We start from the raw sequence: 10,101 nt of genomic DNA, 5'->3' as shown, positions 1-10,101 counted from the left end.
TTATGTATTTAACATTTATTGTTTCATTACTAAACGTTTTAAACTACATTACCCACATATCTCTGTCATGCTATCAATGGAACAGGAAACATTGTCCTGTAGTTCATTGAAATGTGCAGCCATGCTTAGGGTTAGGGTGGGGATCTCAGTAAAGGAGCAATTTCTCACAAAACAGAGACACTTTATCATTAACTTTATGTATAACTAACGCAATAATAACACCAAAACATACTTTGTAACATGAAGCGCCGTTTTATATGGGTTAAACGATAGTCCAATCACAGCGAGTTCTGCGATAAAGTCACAGCCAATAACAATCCAGCTGTACAGATGCGTCACACTTACTTGCCCATTTATGGTAAATGATGACAGATCTCTTCTGGTTCCGGCTACAGGGATAGATACCTTAAATATTTCATATTTAAACCCAAACAATATTTGGGCTGTAATGTATTAATTCTAATTAAATTATAAAACTCACATTTAAAAACAAAAGACTCCTTTGTGTGGTTACCATCCAAAAACGAGATCACATGATCAATGACACAAATGTTTTTATTTGATTAGACTAATTCATAAATACATTTGAAAGATAAACTTTTTTCTAAGCAATGGCCTACAGCAGGGGTAGTTTTGCAGTATTTTAATTAAAGATAATTACATGTACTAAAGTGCTTCTAACATTTACAGTGTGTGTATAGTATATCAAAGGTATATCAATTATATTCAAATAAATGTAACAAAATCACAATGAATGCACACAATTTTGAAAGCATATTCCAATATTTAATGTCAAACTGTTTAAAGACAAATGTAGTGCCAAACCTACTGCACAACAGTATAAAAATAAGTTAATTATATAAAAAATCGCTATGATGAAGTTATATTTTTACAAACCAAGAGATGAGATTCGACTTTGTTATGTGAAAATATATTTGTTTCTTCGCTTTAAAGAACAAATAGGCAAAAACGTAAGCACAACGTTTTACATTCTCACCTTTAATTCTATATCCTTGTGATCATTAATCACTTTTATTGTCACTAAATGAAAGGCAACTTAAAATAGTTAATGATTATAAACGTCAGTAAGAAAATGCTTCAATAAAATACATTCACGGGTATATTACATTTACATTAACCAGGTAGTGATGTAATGATGTTACCATAGATGTAGTTATGGTGGACATTTACTATAGTGACCACTGTAATAAAAGGTTTAATGAAGCTAAATGTAAGACATTAAGTCCATCTAAATGTAAAGGTAACAAACTCAGAATAATGTCCATTATGTCAAGTGTCTCATTTCTGTAATATTCTTTCAGCACCAATAAGATTTCCATAAATATGGATTGTTTTCTAAAGGTTTTCCTGAACACTCTCACTATCTTCAATTGTTCGGACAAACACCTGCTATACACTTGCAGAAATATACATTTGTCTATTGCATCATGAAGTCACTGCATGACTAGAACTAATGGATGGCAATGAATATGTCCTTTAGCAAAACACCTGATGCGCACTGACACTTCTTTGATGAAGGCATTAGGCAGACATCAAGCACAGTTTATGAAGCTGAAAAGAGAAAACAAAATGCTTTAACAATATGGAAAAAAGATAAATCACTATTTTCAATATTGGTTCTGCATATATCAAAGAGATCCTGAGGAGGAGTGGGACTTCACATGAAGACTTTCAGAAACTGTGACAGAGCAAAGGGTGCACCTCGCTGGACACATCCGACGCATGCCCAAACACCACCACCCAAAGACAGTGATGAAGTGGACACCACCAGGAGGATGCAGGAGACAGGGAAGACCAAGGAAGACATGGAGACAGATGTTTCACGAAGACCTGAAGAATGTCTGTGTCCCAGGGGAAGATGCGGAGAACTTGGCCACGGATCGAATACGTTGGAGGACACTTGTTGCCCAATGTGCCCAGCACAGGACTTGATGATGATGTTGGGAGTTTATCCATAACTGTGGGATATATTTCTGTAAAGAGTGTTGCATAATTAAATGTTAAAAGCATTTTTATGTTATACGTTCACTGATATGTGGGCATTTCTATGAATAAAAGTATGTCTTTAATAGCAAGCAATAATCACATGAACTCGTTTAAAAATAACATGATTTATATGCAAACGGGACAGTTATCAGCAGTGTAACTGATCTGATTACGACAAAATAATCGCGTATCTGATGTCATGTGACAAGTCAGATTAGCTTTTCCACTCTTGCAAACAGAGGTAGGTTATGAGGTGTGGAGAGACATCATGTATCATTGGACATTGGAACATGAACACAACAGACAGGGACTAATTTGTAATAATTTTAATGAATACACAATGCAATTAATATAAACTTTCTGACAGTGTGTGGGACATCAGACTACTATCCAAGAAGGGGCGCAACTGATTTACAAATATCGCGATAAATATGTACAGAAATTGAGGCAGTAGCCAATGAGCACTAGGAGTAAAAGCTGCAGGATTATGTACGAGTATACAAATATGTACTAGTATCGTACGAATTTGACAACTTGTTAAATCTTGTGAATTATTAAGACTTTGAGACTGTTCATACTGATTGGGCTATGGGTTTTGTAAGAACAGGTTTAAGAAACAACAAATGCTTGATAAAATGTTTGATTTAGGGTTAAAACCAACACATACGTACCATTGCGAATATTTGTCTTTGCAGCGGTCCGTCTCCTCCGTTTACTTGTCCTCAAACAATAATGGGCTGACTGAGTTCGAAAGGCCCTTTTGGTCTTTTCAGCTGAAAACAGAGAAAATAAAATATCATTATGTATAATATATAGGATTATTTAAAGGAAAAAGTACTGATTTTCCTTACAAATATTGGATGTTACATTATTAAGCATTAAAAGCATGGTAGGTGTTGTGGTTAATATGCATAATTTACAACAATTATCACTTTAAAACGACCAATACTGAGGTAAAAGCATGGTAAGTTTTGTGATTGCTGTCCTTTTTTATACCCATCACAGTAAAACTAAGGTTACTGAGGTAAAAGCATGGTTAGTGTTGTGGTTACTGTGCATTTACAATAAGTACCACATTAAAACTACCAATAGTGTGGTAAAAGCATGGTAAGTTGTGTGATTACTGTCTTTTTACTACACTTATCACAGTAAAACTAATGTTACTGTGGTAAAAGCATGGTTAGTGTTGTGGTTACTGTGCATTTACAATAAGTACCACATTAAAACTACCAATAGTGTGGTAAAAGCATGGTAAGTTGTGTGATTACTGTCTTTTTACTACACTTATCACAGTAAAACTAATGTTACTGTGGTAAAAGCATGGTGTTGTTTTTACTGTGCTTCTACTACATATACAACTTTGGAACTAATTGTACAACTTAAAAACCTGATATGAATATGATTAACTGATTGAAGGTCTACTCTAGGCCTACTGTATAGCACATCACGTGACAGACAGTGTTAATCACCATAGAAACCATTTTCATAGAAAGCAATGAAACGCAAAGCCTCCGTTGAGATGACAGATATAATGCAGTGACTGAACTTGAGCTAATCTGATTAATTTCGACACACAGAAAATACATTATATCAAACATTATTAGGACAGCGTATTTACGACTACTTACCAACATCTGGCACACGTGAACTGATGCCAAATATCGCGAGGTGTTCGGAATGAGACTTCTTCAGCGCGATTTCCTACTAATAAAATATTTTTTTTAAATATCAATAAACAGCAAAGCAATCCAGCTTCCCTGGCAATAAGAACGAAATAATATAATTAAAATAAATACATAAACCATGATAAGATCTCGTGAATAAATGTTGATTAAACAGCTTCTCTACTGCAGCCCAGGGAGATATAATCGTGCTTTGATCACGAAAGATGCTTCCCATTGAAATACATTAGTTTAAAAAAACGTGCTGGAATTACGAAAATAACGAAATAAACGTGCCCGTGCCACGAATCAATAGATTAAATTACGTGACCATATCACGAACTGCCGTGAGACTGGGTTGGGCTTTACTAAGGGGGAAAATTGAAGGCTAAAAATATAGCATTGTGTGCATGTAAATGTGAAAAAATGAATGTAAAGAATGTGTAGTAGGACAAGGCTAGTGTTTTGCGGATATTTGGTGTAAAAAAAATGAAAGGAACTTCTAAAACAAAAGGATGAGGAAAAATAATAAAAACAGTTGTATTATTCCATTATTAGACACTATTTCAAGACCAACTAGCTTTACATGGACATTAATCTTTTGATATAACATATAACATCCACTTATTACGGGCTGGTCATGGCATTAGGCGGCACATTTTATAAGGCTCATTGAACACCATGATTTACATTCAAGGTGCACTGAAACGCAAAGCCTCATCACAGTAAACACTTGCATGTTTATTTACTTGTAAATATACTGTAAACTCAAGTTAGATAATTTACAGGCCAGTGGTCCTGACTACACACGACTTAAACAAGAATTATAATCATTTTCAGCCTCTATATCTTTTCATGAACTGACTGAGATTTGATGAACACCCAGATGTAAAAGGATAGGTATGGCAATGCAAGCTAAATATGCATATTAAAGGGGTCATGACATGAGAAACCAAATTTGCCTTGATCTTTTGGTATATAAGAGGTCTTTGTGTCATTAAAACGTCCTGCAAGTTTCATAGCTTAAGACGTCCTCCCCATTATAAACGAATCATTTATTTAATCAAGCTCTAAATACAGCTCGTTCTGGATCCATGGTAAGAAGTGACGTCACGGTACGAAGTGACGTACCAGCGTTTGCATATGACCGCCTCCAGGCACAAGACAACTACGCTTAAAGCGCAAGACAACTACGCTCATTTCGTATCGTTGTCGCGCCCGCGCGCCGCGCGCCTCACAAGTGTTCAGTCGACGGAGAGCGAGTGGGTCTGTGTACAGGGAAGTTACGATGCCGCAGATTTGCTGTTCCTGGCTGTGGACAAACTACATCTTTGAATACGCTGCGAAAGATCCAGACGTCAGGGAAAAATGGATGCACTTTATTTGTTGCGGACGTCTCAGTCACGGCAGTGTTAGTTTAAGCGTTTGTTCTATACATTTGAAGGATGACTGTTTTAAACTTGGCCAGAAAACTGTTGCTCAAAGATAAGTCCGTGCCGTCTATTCTGGGCTCAACATCGACGACGCAAACTGTAAGTAATGTATTTAAAACTTTAAACTACTTTTTAAATACGCTGAAAGATCCAGTCGTCAGGGGAAAATGGATGCACTTTATTTTTTGCGGACGTCCCAGTCACCGCAGTGTTCTATACATTTAAGGATGACTGTTTTGAGGAAAAAATCCCAATATGATGCTTGGCTTTGCCAGAAAACGGTTGCTCAAAGATAAGTCCGTGCCGACATTCTGGGCTCAATAACGACGACGCAAACTTACTTTTTACCATGGCTAATATAAACACATTTGTATAATGTGTTAATGAATCTTGAAAATATGTCGCCTTTCTAGTAGGCCTACATGTGATAGAAAATTAAAAATGTTGCCTTTATCAATGCTGCATCTTCAAAGATGGCCTGTCTGTGCATGCATTTTTGTCCGTGGTACACCCTATCATTTCATTGGAATTAGTTAAATAATGTTAAACTGTTAGCAAATGAAGCTATAGGATAATTATGCAACAATAATCCGTTTTCAAGTGTCTCGGGTTAATTTTTTTTTATTAATTCAAAATAGTTTCACTTTCCATGTGTACACGGGCTGATCCAGTCTTCGTTGTTGTGGTGATGGTTCATTTTCCTCTGATTCCGGCTCAAACATAATAAGGTTTTATCATTGCAAGAGCCACCGCTTCGCGTGAATCACCTGCTATTAAACAGTTGCGCCGAATCCGCAAATGTTCTGGCTGGGGGCGTTAATAATTGATGCATAGGCACTGACGTTAGCCAATCATAACAGTGGGCGTTAACACTGAACTCTTAAAGGGGAAACACCCCCAAAACAGACTGTGTGAATCAGAGGATGAGAAACAGGGTGGGGAAAGGTCATAAATCACTACATTTTAAAAGTTTTTTGTAAAAAAAACTATAGTAATACTATAATTGCACCTAAGGGAACATAATAATAAAATAAAAAAAACCATGTCATGACCCCTTTAAAACAACCCAATTTACATTGAAAATAATCTCTTGATGAAGTCTTGTTTGATCAGTCATTAAACATATACCGGTACCTTTGTGTATTCTGAAAATTGGCAGCAATTCATCCAAACAAAGAAACTAATTTAGAATCTACCTTTGAACTAATTGTTTCCAATTTGTTGTGTATAACGCACTCACACACACACACACACACACACACACACACACACACACACACACACACACACACACACACACACACACACACACACACACACATCACTTGCATGTCATGTCTTACACTAAGCACTGCACTGAAACAAAATGGCTTTTGGATTTTACTGCACGTTTTTTTTGGTAAGTAGTTGCACAAAATAGATTTTTCTACATTTCAGACATATATTATGAGTTCAACATATTACATTTTGCAACGAATAAGTACTAATACTGCGTTTCTGCTCCTATATATACCGCAAAAATGTTTACGTAATATAAATTAAGTAACATTAATTTAATGTTCTCTCCTTAGAAGAAACTGGATACTCTCCACAGTCACTTACAGTAAAGGTATGGGTTATATAAAAAAAGGTATTTTTTGTTATACTGGTTGAAACTCTCTCCACATCCTGATAGAAATCTAAGTGGTCTAAATATTAAAACATGTACATATATCTTCTGTAGACTGTGGGAAGTCTCAAACTAAAAAAAAATTGGTCTAATCATTGCATTCGGTTCAAATGTAATGATAAGATGTCCTACTATCTGCCTGTCAACATATGTATTTCCATACCTCCTCCACACACCCTCCTCGCGCTGACATAGCCTCAGCGCGTTCAGTAAGCCTGTGCCGAGTTGTTGACAAAGTCACGAGTGGCGGTCAGGTGGGACAAGAGCTCTGTAAGTTGTTTATGTGAGTGACGATTAGCAGACTCTGCTGTGTTATCATGTGTTTTGGAGCCGTGGCTTGGGAGACGCTCTGAAGGGAGGGTGGGATCTCATGCTTTCAAAGCTTGCTATTGCTAGCCTATCCCTAATTGCCTAACCTACCTTTAAAAACACCACAATTTTAAATAAGTTCTAAACAGAATTAACTGAAAATATGAAGCTATATAATGTTTTTTAAAAGAAAATCTGGTCCATCCAATCTGACAAAATATAATGGTTTGAAATCTATATGAAAACCTAAACAAATAAACTGTATGAAAATAATATATACCATTTTGAATCACACTGAAAAAGAATAGGATTTACTTTGAAATAATTTCACTCAGAAATTGCAAGTAAATTTCCCCCCAAAAATTCAAAGAAACGGCAGGTAACACATTGAATTAAATGTGAAATTTAATTTCAGAACAGAAAGACCTAAATAGTATTTTCTCGTAAAACGTACTCCAATCGTATTTGTTTTATTTATACTGCATGTCGCACATCTTATTTTCAGAAATGTATTTTATTTCAAACAGGAAAAGTTTTTTAGTCTTACTATTTAGCCAGTGATGAATTAAAATGAGCTCCCTGTCATGAGACGGGTCAATGTATTACATTATCTTAGTAAGTGCTCCGTGTGCTCATTAAACCTCCTCTTTTTCTTGTAAAGATCAATTAAATTCCACAGTCACAAAAATCTGTAAATGAAGAACAATACGTTTTAGGCATTATTCCTTTATCTGATGTAACATTATTAATGAAACTTCTTCACACTGACATGGAGAATAGGAGATTTCTAAATGTATTGCTTGCCACCTTATATGTTGCCTCAAACATAATATGTATATTTATGCAGAGAGATACAGAGGACCAAGACCTCATCTGAACTATGTGCTGTTTGCTTTAATCTTCTCTTTCTCAAGGAACAAACTTTGCATGTTACTAGGAGTTGAGACACCCAGACAACAAGCAGCAAAACAGCACTGGCGGGCAGAGCAGAAAATCCCATTAAAAAGGGTCCACTGATAAGGCGATCACAGTTTGCTCAAAGTGGCTCAGAATTTCATACCTCACTATTGCTTATACCCACAGCAAACCACAGCAAGAGCACTTCGGCATAGACAAATGTCAGGCTAGTTAGGAGTTTGAAATGCTCCTGTTATGAAGCTAATGATCAACATAATGGGGTTGAAATGTGAGAGTCTAGACGGTTCTGTGATTTGTTGGACTGCCTGAATTTGAACTTTTGCATGTGCTTATTAAGACTGATTTAAAAAACACTCTTAAAGTTGTACTGAGGGTGCTAGCATAAGCAGAAATGATCCTTACAGTAATCAAAGTTAAAAGGGTTTCAGAACATACAGTTTAATGTAAGTCTGTGGTGGTAATATATGGTACGTCCCAACACAACCCCAGTTATAAATGGACACACTGGGATTCTGAGTTACTCATTCTGCAGTGGGAGGCAGTAGAATGACTCAAAGCTGCAGAAACTGAAATATGAAAATCAAAACAACTGGGACAGGTATTTTTACAGGAAAAAATACACACTGTGGTTAGTGTGGTATCTGTCAGGTGATGGTATAAGCAGCAATAAAACACGAGACAGTAGCAGCGAACTTTATCCATCTTGTTTAGGCCTACTCATTCACTTCAGTTCTCCACACACTCTAAAAACCACTGGGATGAAAATAACCCTATTTATAAATAGGTTAATAGGTTGTTTTGCACCCCAGTGCTGGGTGAATAGCACAACAATATTTGTTTAATTGTGGGTTATTTTGACCTAGCATGTAGTGTTGTATATTTAATTACACCCGCGCTCCTTTCCATTTTGTTTGCATTTTAAAAGCACAAGCGTGTTAATTTAGCTTAGACTACTACCGTTTTAAAGCCCTCACAATCTGTTAGCCTATAACATGGACATAATAAATACGTAGCTACACCTATACGCTATATATCTATGGGACTGCAAGTCTTCAAGCTATATAAGTATAGCCTGTGTAGGGACTAATTGCATGCTAGTGATATTAAAGTGTAGTTTATTTGTGTCACAAGTACAAATTCATTACGAAAGTCCTCGAAACATACAAGCCATATACCATAAGTGTATTATATTTGCGTAAAAAGGATAGGCCTATGCTCAGTAATACCTTTGGCTTAAATTCCAAATAATACAAATTGCACACTTTGTCCTTAAAGGATTAGTTCACTTTTAAAATGAAAATTCTATCATCATATAATCACCCTTAAGTTGTTTCAAACCTGTATGAATTTCTTTCCTCTGCTGAACACAAAGGAAGATATTTAGAAGAATGTCAGTAACCAGAAAGTTTTTGGTTCCCATTGACTTCCATAGTAGGGAAAAAATATACTATGGAAGTCAATGGGAACCAAAAACTCTCTGGTTACTGACATTCTTCTAAATATCTTCCTTTGTGTTCAGCAGAGGAAAGAAATTCATACAGGTTTAAAACAACTTAAGGGTGAGTATATGATGACAGAATTTTCATTTTAAAGTGAACTAATCCTTTAATAACAAATAAACAAATATTACTTAGCTATACTTGGTACAATATAGCCTACTATAGCCTACTATGTAATTTTATAGTAGGCCTACTTCAATGCATTCTAACAATGATCATTTTCAGCACAGTCTACCTAAAATATACATTTTAAGTAAAGTGCAAATAAACAGAATTTTCACTTCAAGTTATTGTTCTAAAATTCCCGAAGCATGGTTCAAACTCGCCACGTCTGCACGAGCGTGAAGGTGCGTGCGGCAAAAATGACGTCGTCGCGGTGTGGGTGGTCATGCGTGTTGGGTCTATTTTTTTACAGTCTATGTGTTGGGTGTACAAGGTCCAAGGGGGTAATCCATCCGCCGGAAACTGAAGCCTCCGCGGGCGCCGCCATTGTAGCAGAACTTCACCTGCTGTTAGCATTCCATTGACTCCCATTCATTTTTGCGTCACTTTGACAGCGAATAACTTTACATCTGAGGCGTCCAAAGACTCCATTTGTCTATTAT

At 36.2% G+C, this 10,101-nt stretch overlaps 1 long non-coding RNA gene across 1 annotated transcript; it reads right to left on the bottom strand.

Annotated features, from left to right (window-relative positions):
- Positions 1-929: 929 nt before the first annotated feature.
- Positions 930-3,845, bottom strand: LOC307002048. The gene is made up of 3 exons (XR_013798411.1): positions 3,636-3,845; positions 2,679-2,780; positions 930-1,994 (listed from the first exon to the last, which is right to left on the bottom strand). It is a non-coding gene; the product is annotated as an uncharacterized lncRNA (long non-coding RNA).
- Positions 3,846-10,101: the final 6,256 nt, after the last annotated feature.

Source organism: Phoxinus phoxinus (assembly GCF_949152265.1).
Source record: "Phoxinus phoxinus genome assembly, chromosome: 7".
NCBI classification, from domain to species: domain Eukaryota; kingdom Metazoa; phylum Chordata; class Actinopteri; order Cypriniformes; family Leuciscidae; genus Phoxinus; species Phoxinus phoxinus.
Note: the sequence above shows the minus strand (reverse complement) of the source record. Positions and strands in the feature narration are given on the sequence as shown.